Genomic DNA, 12,832 nt, shown 5'->3' with positions numbered 1-12,832 from the left:
CCAAGCGTAGAGTTTTGTAGGATAGTAGCAAATTTCCCTCAAGTGGATGAGCTAAGGTTTATCAATCTGTGGGAGGCGTAGGATGAAAATGGTCTCTCTCAAACAACCCGGCAACCAAATAACAAAGAGTTTCTTGTGTCCTCAACACACCCAATACAATGGTAAATTGTATAGGTGCACTAGTTCGGCGAAGAGATGGTGATACAAGTGTAGTATGGATAGTAGATATAGGTTTTTGTAATCTAATAATATAAAAACAGCAAGGTAGCAAGTGGTAAAAGTGAGCGAAAACGGTATTGCAATGCTTATAAACAAGGCCTAGGGTACATATATACTCTCACTAGTGCAAGTTTTCTCAACTATGATAACATAAATAGATCCTATAACAATCCCTCAACATGCAAGAATGAGTCACTCCAAAGTCACTAATAGTTGAGAACAAACAAAGAGATAATTGTAGGGTATGAAACCACCTCAAAGTTATTCTCTCTGATCGATCTATTGGGCTATTCCTATTAGTGTCACAAACAGCCCTAGAGTTCGTACTAAAATAACAACTTAAGAAACACATCAACCAAAACCCTAATGTCACCTAGATACTCCAATGTCACCACAAGTATCCACGGGTTTGATTATACGATGTGCATCAAACAATCTCAGATTTATCTATTCAAACCAAAAAAAACTTCAAAGATTGCCCCAAAGTTTCTACCAGAAAATCAAGATGAAAACATGTGCCAACCCCTATGCATAAGTTCACAAGTTCATAGAACCGACAAGTTGACCATCAAAACATACATCAAGTGGATCACGTGAATTGCCCATTGTCACCACAGATAAGCACATGCAACGCATACAACAAGTTTTCTCAAATCGTCAAAGACTCAATCTGATAAGACAACTTTAAATGGAAAACTCAATCCATTAGAAGAAGGTAGAGGGGGAGAAACAACATAAGTCCCAACTATAATAGCAAAGCTCGCGGTACATCAAGATCATGCCAAATCAAGAACACGAGAGAGAGAGAAAGAGAGAGAGAGAGATCAAACACATAGCTACTTGTACATACCCTCAGCCCTGAGGTTGAACTACTCCCTCCTCATCATGGAGACAGTGAGATGATGAAGATGGCCCCTGGTGATGGTTTCCCCCTTCGACAGGGTGCCGGAACGGGCCCCCGATTTGTTTTTGGTGGCTACAGAGGCTTGCGGCGGCAGTATTCCCGATCTAGGTTGTGTTCGGGTTTTTTTGGGATTTATAAGAGTTGTTGGCGTCGGAAACAAGTCAGGGGGCCCACGAGGAGATGACAAGGATGGGGGCACGCCCTAGGGGGCACCCTCTACCCTTGTGGTGGCCTCGGGACTCCTCCCCGATAACTTTTCGTTCAAGTATCATTCATATTTTCAAAAATAATCTCTATAAATTTTTAGGTCAATTGGACTCCGTTTGACATTCCTTTTCTGCGAAACTCAAAAACAAGGAAAAAACAGAAACTGGCACTGGGCTCTAGGTTAATAGGTTAGTCCCAAATATCATATAAAATAGCATACAAATGCATATAAAGCATCCAGGATAGATAATATAGTAGCATGGAACAATAAAAATTATAGATACATTGGAGACGTATCAGCAGTGCCCCAACAAGAAGCCCGATGCTCCATGCCCCATTGCGCAGAACCAAGTACAAGGTCGCGGAATGCCACCAAGGAACCAGGCTCCCCATAACCCGCCCACATGTGAATCATGTCTCTTCAGAACGAAGCCCAGGAAGACCCGGGTGTCGTGCTAGGTACATCCCTCGTCAACTCAGCACCCGCAATTATCTTATTTGATTCTGGTGCTTCACATTCAGTTGTCACACAACAGTTTCCATTAGAAAGTGGCATGACCCCTACACCCCTGAGTAGCCCCATGGTGTTACAAACCCTCGAATCGGATATGAGAACCAAGCTAGGGTGTAAAGGAATTAGGATTATCATTAACGGGGTATAATTCCTAGCGGACCTTATCATCTTGAGATCACAAGGCTTGGATGCGATCTTAGGAATGGATTGGCCCATCAAGCACCTGGGCTTGTGAGACTGTGCCAACCATATTGTCACCCTGACCAATGACCAAGGATTCGAAGTTAAGTTTGCTTCCAACCCCTCCTCTGCCCAAGTCACCAAGTCAACTGTCTAACAGAAGTTGGATTGGAGCAAGTGCCATTAGTATGTGAATAGCCCAATGTCTTTCCCAATGAGTTACCGCAAATGCCTCCTGATCGTGACATTGAGTTCATTATCGAGCTCACGCCCAGAGCAGGACCCATCTATAAGAAGCCTTATATAATGGGATCGGAGGAGTCAGCAGAGTTAAAGAAGCAACTGGCCGAGCAGTTGAGGTAAGGATTCATCCGCCCTTGGGTATCACCTGTTCTATTTGTGGAGAAGAGGGACGGTACCATCCGATTATGTGTTGAATATCGTTCCCTTAATGAAGTCACAATCAAAAACATGTATCCACTCCCCAAGATTGAAGACTTGTTTGATCAGATGAATGGTGCCAAGGTGTTCTCCAAGATCGATCTCAGTTTTGGGTACTATCAGCTAAAGATTAGACCCCAAAATATTTCCAAGATGACATTTGTAACCCGATATGGCTTGTACGAATACACGATCATGTCATTTGGATTAACCAATGCCCCTTCCTACTTCATGTTCCTCATGAACAAAGTTTTCATGGAGTACTTGGAAAAATTTGTTGCCGTCTTCATTGATGACATACTCATCTTTTCCAAGTATGAAGAAGACCATGAGCAACCCTTGAGAATGGTCCTAGATAAGCTTAGAGAGCACCAGCTTTATGCCAAGTTCAGCAAGTGCGAATTCTGGCTGCACAAAGTTGGATTATTGGGTCATGTGTTGACTGCCGAAGGATTGTCGGTGGCTCACACCAAGATTGAGGCCATGACTGAATGGCAATCCCCAAGAAATGTGAATAAACTTAGAAGCTTCCTTAGACTCACAGGATATTACTGCAAGTTCGTTGAAGGATTCTCAAGCATTGGCCGACCCATGACTCAGCCCTTGAAGAAGGACAACAAGTTTGAATGGACTCCGAAGTGCGAAGAAAGTTTCCAAGAACTCAAGAAGAGACTAACCACTGCCCTAGTACTGGCAACACCTGACATTCACAAGGAATTTGTGATATATTGTGATGCCTCACGAACCGGACTGGGAAGCATTCTAATGCAAGAAGGCAGAGTTGTAGCTTACCTTTCAAGGCAACTCCGGCCTCAGGAGGACAACTATGCTACTCATGATCTTGAGTTAGCACTACTGGTTCATGCCTTGAAGACATGGCGACATTACCTCCTCAGCAAACGGTGTGAGATATACACGGATCATGAAAGTCTGAAGTATATTTTCACCCAAAAGGAATTGAACATGAGGCAGAGAAGATGGTTAGAATTGATCAAGGATTACGACCTCATTGTTCAATACCACCCTAGAAAGGCTAATGTGGTATTTGATGCCTTAGGCAGAAAGGCTTGTTCCGTGAATGCTGTGATCAAGGAAAGGCTACCCGCCTTGTATGAAGAACTTGAAAGATTCAGTTTGGAACTAGTTACACCAGGATTCTTGGCTAACCTCGAAGTCAAGCATACCTTGATGGATGATGTTAAGGAGGCTCAAAAGGGACATGAGATTATTAAAGGCATCAAGAGGAAGATCAAGGAAGGCAAAGCCCTGGGATTCTCATAGGATAAGCAAGGAGTTGTGTGGTTTGGGAATCACATTTGCTTACCCAACAAAATTAAGCTCAAGAGCTTGATCTTGCGAGAAGCTCATGACATCCCATATTCCGTCCATCCTGGAGGAACCAAGATGTATCAATACCTGAAGGAAAGAGTCTGGTGGCATGGCATGAAAAGAGAGATAACCACTTTCGTCACTAAGTGTGACATATGCCAGATAGTCAAAGCTGAACATCAGCGACCCACTGGATTGTTACAACCTCTCAAGGTGCCTGAATGTAAGTCCGACAAGGTTGGGGTGGACTTCATCACCAGATTACCCAGGTCAAGTAAGGGACATGACTCCATATGGGTCCTTGTTGACCATTTGACCAAGGTTGCCCACTTCATTCTCGTCAAGACGACCTACAAGGGGAACCAGCTAGCCAACCTCTACATCGACCGAATCGTGAGCCTCCATGGGACCCCGAAGGAGATTGTGTCTGACCGAGGTACCCAGTTTACCTCGAGATTCTGCAGAAGATTCGAAGAATCTTTGGGGACCAAACTGTCCTTTAGCACTGCTTTTCACCCCCAGACCGGCGGACAGACAGAGCGAGTAAACCAGATACTGGAGGATATGCTTCATGCATGTGTTTTGGCATATGGAGCCAAGTGGGAAGGTTGTCTACCTTAAGCTGAGTTATCATACAACAAAAGCTATCAGTCCAGCCTTCAGGTGGCACTGTTGGAGGTGCTATACGGACTGAAATGCACACTCCCCTCAATTGGACTAGTATTTGGACCCGATATACTATGCGAAGCAGAAGAGCAAGTTTAACTAGTCAGAGAATGTCTCGAGACATTGATCCCATCGTGTAGATGTGATGATAAAAAAGGAAGAGTCCCAAGGTCTTTATGATTATACACGAGGGTCGTGTGTCAACGAGTCGACTCTGTGTTACTGTCGCCTAGGGAAAGATAGTGATCGGGTGCTTACCCCAGGTACTTCAGGTACCGCGGGTCATGGATGGCATGAAACCTTCTGGATTGTTGTGGGTGTCGGATCACGGGTTCCGGAAAAACCCTTAAGGTTCGAACACTAGGGTGCGCACGAAGATCTCCCGCCCTATCGATCCACGTCCGAACTTAGCTAAGATCTCACGAACTAACTCGACGAACTCACAACACAAAGGACACAAGATTTATACTGGTTCGGGCCACCGTTATGGTGTAATACCCTACTCCAGTGTGGTTGTGGATTGCCTCTTGGGCTGAGGTCGAACAGTACAAGGGGAAGAACAACCTCCTGAGGTTGAGGCATTCTTGTGCTTGGTGAACTTGTGTGGTTGAGGATGATCTTTCTCCCCCCCTATGGTGGTGGCTAGTCCTATTTGTAGGGGCCCTAGTCCTCTTCGCAAATATTGAGCGGGAAGGGATCCCACAATGGCCAGTTTGAAGGGGGACAAATATTAAAAGCTATCCTCACAAAAGGTGGTCTTCGCTTGCTAAAGGTTCTGGTGGTGATGCCGCCCTGGGCTCCATGGTGACCTCCGTCTTTCCGTCCTTCCGGTCTTGGTCTCATTGCACCAATATGGAAACCTTTGCTTGATGCCTCGGTACTCCACGCCTGCACTTTCCCCCTTAGCACCAAAGAGGAAACAAGGGCGCTGCACGCGCTGCCGCCCGCTTGGTCTCGACCGTCATGGCTTACGTCACGAGACCTCGTGAGGTTTTCCTGACCTTGAACTCTCCGCCCATCAAGATCCAGCCCGGTGAGGCTACTCATGAGGAAGTCTTGTGTCGTCTGCCTTGCGAGGCTCGGCCCCTTGCGAGGGTCTTGATTCCTTGTTGATGAAGATGGGCCGTACATGCCCGCCAGCAAAGCCACGCCGTGGGCCGCAGGCAGGAAAGTCTGGGGACCCCGATTCCCATAACACCGACAGTAGCCCCTGGGCCCAAGGCGTGCTCGGGCTTGGCTTCGAGGTGAAGCCAAGGGTCAAGTGCGGAGCGCAGCGGGCCCCAATAGCCTACGACCTCGTTCGACGCGTGGCGGTTGATTGGACGTGGGCATCTCCGCTTCCCCATGCTGCCTCAACAACTGCCCGACTATCAAAAGGCTGGTGTAGACAACATTCGCCTTCATTGTTTCCTTTTGCCTTGCTCAGATCCCCTTTCTCACTCCCCGCTTCCGAGATCTTCAGCTCCGCTCCCATCCTTTCCTGTATCAGTGACCGATGGCGCCCCGGAGGGTCAAGCCCGCCTCATCGCCGGTGCCGTCTGCGGTGCAGGCTTGGTACGAACCTGCCTTTGACTCGCCCAATGTCTCGAAGAAAGTCCTCGCCGCCATGCGCCTGCTGACGGCGGGGGAGAGTAATGATAGGGGGAAGACGGAGCTCCGGGTTGCCTCCGATGTGTCGGAGCCCGAGGGGAGCGTGTTCTTCCCCATCTTCACGAGCAGTATCGCGCCGGGTTGGTTCCTCCCTTCTCTGATTTCTTCTATGACGTCCTCGACCAATACGGGCTGCAGGTGCTGCATCTCCATCCCAACTCCATCCTTCTCTTGTCCATCTTCACCTACTATTGTGAGGCGTATCTGGGTGTGATGCTGTCCGTGGCCCTGCTGCACCACTTCTTCTTCCTCCGTGCCAGTGAGGGCCATATCTCCGGGCGTGCCAATTTCATCGCGGCCTGCAAGGCCAAATCGATCTCAAACACCAGGAAGAAGGCCGACAACCTCAGGGCCAAATTGGTCATGATGAGCGCCAAGCGTGTCCATCCGTGCTTGGCGCTGCCGACGGAGAAGCCCCAGGCCAACAAGGCGTGGTCCTGTGCGAAGCTCACCGAGGAGCGGGTGACACTGGTGCTGGAGTAGATGAAGTCCGACATGAAGCCTACCAATGCGAAGGCGGCGAGGATTACAGGGGCCATGCTCCTGAGGGAGTTCCTGGTGCTGCGCGTGGCCCTGCTTCAGGCCCGCTCGCGACCCTTATGGGAGCTTGGGGATGAAGAGGACAAGGTTCGCTTGAGCTCAGAGGCCTTGTCCGGCAAGCAGCTGTCCGCAGCTCTCTGCCTCCTGGATGGGGACGATTAGGAGTATCCTCCGAATGTCTACACTCCCTTGTTCCGCCACAAGGACAGTGCGCTGATCATGGCCTCCAAGCCGACCTTTGACGGGCATGGACTGCTGCTGCCGGTGCTCACCACAGCCCCGGCGGCGCTGGCGCTGGTGGAGCTGTCTTCGGGTGAGTCCCATGAGGAAGAAGAGGAGGAGGAAGACTCAGAGGTGACCCCCAAAGGGACGGGAGAGACCTCCCCCCAGAGTAAGGCTGACATCCTCCGCGCCTTCCCTGACAATGACAAGGCCAACGCTTCCCAGGAGAAGGAGGAACTGGCCGTGATCCTGACGAAGAGCAGGTCAATGCTGATCCTCCGAGATTTTGCTGCTACTCTGGTGCCGGCTGGAGCCGCTTCTGGTTCAACTGCTGCTCCTGCTTCAGCTTCTGGAGCAGGTGCGCCCGCGCCTGAGGTCGCGGCACTCTCCTGCTTCAAGCTCACCAAGCGGAAGGTGGACTACGTTGCTGTAGACCAGTAAGTGCCCTGCCTCACCTTGTTCCTGCTGTCAATGCTCATTTCTGACTCTCTTTCCTTGCTACGTAACCAGGCTTTCGTCTGCGGTGAAGAGGAGAAGGGAGAGTGAGGTGGTGCCGCTTGAGTCCGTGTCTCCTCCTGCGATCGCGCCCCTCTCCATGAGCAAAGGTGGGGATGGTGCTCATGCCTCTCCAGCCCGGTCGTCCTCGCGAGGCCCGGTGGAGCTTCCTCGGGAGGAGTCAGCCCCCGAAGCACCCCTGGCTCAGGAGGTGCCGGTGTCTGGCATGGCTGGTGAGGTTTCGACGGCTTAGGAGACCTTGATCTCCCAGGCTCTGGTGACAATGTTGCCCCCTTCTCATGTTGTGTCCCTGGCCCCGGGTTCTTCTGCTTCCTCAGTTGTCTTGGAGCACACCCTTTTAGAGATGGCCCAGCTACGGGAAGGTCTCCAGGGCACGGACCCGCGTTTGGTGGCCGGGCGCCTGGAGCTGGTCTCTGGCTAGCTTCACTCCGACTCAGCGGTTCGAGCGTCGCTGAGCCAGGCCGCGACGGCCTCTGAAAAGGCAAAGAAGGCCACTGCCAAAGCTATGGCCGATCGCGAGGCTGCATTGAAGGACGCCGAGGCCGCCCATGGCCGCTACTGAGAGCGGGAGGGCAAGCTGAAGGGCCTACGCGATCAATATGCGGAAGAAGCACATGGCCGCCAGGCGAAGGAGGAGGAGATGAAAGCCTGGGAGGACACCATCAAGGGCCGCGATGCCGAGCTGGGAGAGCTGGTGAAGGCGCAGGCGGCGAAGCGCAGCCGGCTAGAGGAGTTGGAGCGGAAGGCGAGGGCGAAGGAGGCCGACCTTGACGCCAAGGCGAATGTCCTGGCTGAAGACCACGCGGCCTTCTCGCTCTTCGAGGAGAGGTCCCGCATGGCGCTGAAGACAATGTACGATATGGGCTTGTAGAGGCCGCTGACCACTGACGAGGATGGCCCTGCTCAGCTGCTTCCCTTCTTGGTGAAGGTGCTCGAGGAAGTCGTGGAGGGCATCGGTCCCATGTTGGAGGCAGAGGCTCGTGTCCTTTCCCCAGCCGCGCTGACATGGGTCTTCAGCCACCTGCACCTTCGTGACCCCAGCACTCGTCTTGACAAGCTGCTGGAACCTGTAGCTAACGAACACTCCACGGCTGCTGCCGCAGCTCTGAAAGGTCAAGTGGAGGCCCTACTGAAGAAGTTCGACGCCTTCGCCCCCGCGCCCTTGACCAGTGATGCAGGTGAAGGTGACGCTACCTAGGAGGGGGCACCTTTCGCATGTGCCGGTGGTGTCCAAGGGTGACTTGCGTCTGCTTTTCTGCTTCATTCCTGCAACATGCACCATGCCTCATGGAGGCGTTAAACTCGCGTTTGATATTGTGAGAACAATATGTATTGTAATATTTGCTTTGAGATTTTGCGATTTTCTTACTATTTGCTTTGTGTTCTGCGTCGGCAGAGCCTGACGCCACGCATACCTCAATCACCGTTGGGCCGACCGGAAACCAGGACGGACCAAGGAGTAAGGTGCTACGTGACTAGTTAGGCTCCTGAGTTGCGATGCTCAGGAGTCCCCCATGAAGTGCAAACCGCTTATCGGAACGATACACGAGGATAGGTTAATGTTCTACGTCAGCAGAGCCTGGTCCCGCGCATGCCTCAACCGCCGTTGGGCCGACCGGAAACCAGGACGGACCAAGGAGTGAGGGGCTACGTGACCAGTTAGGCTCCTGAGTCGCGATGCTCAGGAGTCCCCCTTGACATGCAAGCATTCTCCATACCTTTACCCTCACCAAAGCTCGGCTCAGGAGGGGCGTGTGACGACTAGGTCTGGGGGACCTGGTTAGGTGGCGTACGCTTGGGCATGACCCAAGCGCAGCCCCCATGCCCAGCCTCGTCGCGCGGCTCTCCCGAGGGGAGGCGTTGCGATGAGGCCGGACATTGAGCTCTGGGGCTCCCTGAGGTTGGTACGGTCATGGGGCCGCCCTCAGTTGTTTATCACCAGCGCAGAGCATAGTGCTTCCGCTTGTGCACGGGCATAGCCGCTCCTCGGCAGTGTCGACGGCCAGCGCGAAGCATGGTGCTTCCACTGGGGCGTAGGAGGGGGACTCCCTACTGCGGAGAGCCCCCTGGGTTGTGTACAGCACCGCCCTGACACGTGGCTTGCACGGTAGGGCTAGATGAGGTGTATCTGGGCACTCTTGAGCCAGCGCGGGCCTCATGAGGCCCTACCTCAAGGCGGGTTGCGCCTGGTCTTAATTCTTGTTCGCTGTCTTGGTCCTGTGAGGTGGTTAGACAACCCGCGCCAAACGAATCTCCTAAAGTCATCGCGTGAAAAAGCTAAGCACCAACGGCCCAGGAGGTGACATGAACGGGGCCGGCCCGCCAGACAGAGCTCACTCGCTGTATTTATCGACGCTGCAGGGACGGGCCCGAGCACAAACTCCGTGCTTAACTTACTCACGCGAGGATTCCTGAAGAAAGACGGCCGACGCACGGCTCCCACGATGGGTGACAATCAAGCAGGTGATAGTCATAGATAGATTAAGCATGGAAAGCAACCTAGCTCAGGTAAATGTCGGGAAGATGCATGCCTCCGGGTCTGGCCCGAGCGGCTTGGGGATGATGCACCCCAAGGGGCGCCCCCAACAAAGTAAGCTAAAGACATAAAAGGACAGGTACATGCCATAGGGACGGACCCATGCGGCCTGGGAATGCTGCAGCCCTGGGGGCGCTCCCAGCTGAATGAACTTTGGAAAATGTCACCTGGTCCTTTTGATGAAGGAGAGTTGGGGTAGCTGAAGGTGTGCGGTGAGAGGGCTGCCCCTCATGAGCCACCGGGGCCCTGAGCCTCGGGAGGCTCTGGGGGTCCAGGGGGTTCCTTGTGGACCGTCTTCAGCTATGTCTGTACCACAAGGTGCCTGGCCTCCTGAGCCGCCAGGATGCTCCGCAGGTTGCGCTGATAGGCGGCCGCCATGCTGGGCAGGCCAAAGGGCATGCGAACGTAGCTGTGAGGTGGGCCCTCGTAGCGTCCCACACGCGAAGGCCAGAGAAGCTCCTGAGAGGCGGCTTGATTGAGCCCTGGGACATCGATGCAGATGTGTAGTCCGGCATCCTCGCCTGGATGGGGAGTTGCGCCTGGTGAGCGGAGGCCGCCGTGCATGGCCCTCGCGTCTTGCAGTTCCTGAGCGGTCTTGGTGATGAACTCCTGAGCGGTGGGCCTCTTTGCCTTGTGCTCTCCTAAGGGAAACGTGCCACGAAGCACGCCTCCAAGTGGTGCCCAAGCGCCTCCCACGTGATGCTGGCAAAGTCCGAGGCCCTCCAGAAGAGAGCCCCGAGCCTTGCCCAAGAGGGGCGCTGGGCGCGCTTTCCTATGCGATGGAGGGAGGAGCCCCAGGCGCGGGCGCCGATCTTGACGAGGCACCGCTTGCCTGAGACCTTACGTGACGCAGCCGCTTCTTCTTCTTGGGGGTGGCCTCAGGAGGGCACTCACCCTGACTGTCGGGGTCATCCATTGCTGCAGCTTGGAAGGCATGCTCGAGGGAGCACATCGCGTCTCTCTCTTCGCACGGGACCATGATGATTCTGCCGCTTTCTCGGCATCTTGAGGACATTTTAGCCATGATGGGTCACCGCCATGAACTTGGCTAGGGCTGGATACCCGAGGATGGCATTGTATGGGAGGTGGATGTAGGCGGGGTCGAAGTCGATGAGGCCAATGCGGTAGTTGTTGCATTCTCCGAAGGTAACGGGTAGGCGGACCTGCCCAATCGGGGTAGTAGAGCCATCGGTCACTCCTGAGGAAGGCTTGGTAGGCTGAAGCTGGTCATATGGCACTTGGAGGTTGTCAAACGTGTCGATGGACAGGACATTGAGCCCTGCGCCACCGTCGATGAGGGTCATGGTAACTTGCACGTTGCTGATGACTGGTGAACAGAGCATTGGGAGGACGCCTGCAGTAGCCGCACACTTGAGCTGATCTGACGAACTGTACGTGATGGGGCACCTGGACCATTTGAGCGGGCGTGTGGCCTCGAGCTTGGGGAGAACTGCATTCACTTCACGGGCAAATTTTTGAAGATATGCTGCGAGGCTGGGGCTTGAGCTCCGCCCAAGATACACGCGATAGCGCATGGCTCCTCGAAGCCGCCAACCCCCTTGTCGTGATGGTGGTCGCCATTCCTTCTGGGTGGTGGCGGTAATGGAGGGAGGCCAGCGTTGCCCTGAGGACAAGCCTCACGAGGCTGGTCCCTCCAGGCGCCCTCGCGAGGCTGATCCTACCAGTGGTCCTCACGAGGCTGGTCGTGCCATTCCTGGCGCGATCCATGGTCGTCCCAGCGTCCGCCACCACGTCCTCCTCCTCGGCCATAGCCCCAGTTGCTAGACTCTGGGCGTCAACTGAAGCGTCCTTTCGAATGGCTCTGAGCTCTTGACAGTCGTTGGTGTTGTGGTATGCAGGTTATGGAAGGCGCAGAACGGTCGGCAGCCCTTGGACAACTCGGGCTAGTCTCTACCGCACTTGGTGTCTGGCTCCGTCGTGAGCACGGTTGGTCCTTTGCGCTTAATGTCCTTGGCCTTGGTCTTCTTCTCCTCTAGGTCCGCAGCAGGGAGCTCGAGGAGGGATAGGCGCCCCTCCTCAGCTCTTGCACACTTGGTCGCGATGTTGAACAGCTCCAGGGTCGTGCACAGCTCCTCATGGATGGCGAGCTCCTCCTTCATCTTGACGTCACGGACACCGTCGGAGAACGCTGAGATGATGGCCTCGTTGGTCACCTTGGGGATCTTTATTCGCGCACTATGGAAGCACTGAATGTACTTCTGCAGGGTCTCTCCTGGTTGTTGCTTGATGTGGCGCAGGTCACCCATGACCGGGGGCGGTCGCAAGTGCCCTGGAAGTTGGTGATGAAGTGGTTGTGCATCTCGTCCCAGGAGAAAATCGAGCCTGGAGGAAGGTTCAGGAGCCAGGAGTGCGGGCCATCCTTGAGAGCCATGGGAAACCAGTTCACCATGACTTTCTCGTCGCCATTGGCTGCCTCGATGCTCAGCTCGTAGAGCTGCAGGAACTCCGTGGGGTCGGGGGTGCCGTCGTAGCGAGGAGGCAGATCTGGCTTGAACTTGCTCGGCCAGGCGACACTACGCAGCTCGGGGGTGAAGGCGCGGCAGCTGGTCGTGGTCACCGGTGCCCGCCTTGGAGGTGGAGCTTGGTCTTGGCACCTGCGCGCCGCTACGGCAAGTGGCGCGGGGCCTTGCCGCGGCAAACGATCCTGGCGCGGCGGAGCGAGGAGTGGCCGAGCGTTTGCTTGCGGTTGAGGGACTTCTTGACAACTTCTTTCTTCACGCGCGGGTGCCGCATGCGGTGGGTCGCGCCGTGGAGCCGCGTGCCTTGGCGCTAAGGCGCCGTCTTGGGGCAGAAGTGCTGGAAGTGATTCATGAGGAGCGTCGCCCATGGCTGGTGGAGGGCGAGGTAGAGATTGGGACGACACAGGGGAGCCCCCTGCGGCGCGGAC

Source organism: Triticum aestivum, chromosome 2A (assembly GCF_018294505.1).
Source record: "Triticum aestivum cultivar Chinese Spring chromosome 2A, IWGSC CS RefSeq v2.1, whole genome shotgun sequence".
Lineage (NCBI taxonomy): Eukaryota > Viridiplantae > Streptophyta > Magnoliopsida > Poales > Poaceae > Triticum > Triticum aestivum.
Note: the sequence above shows the minus strand (reverse complement) of the source record.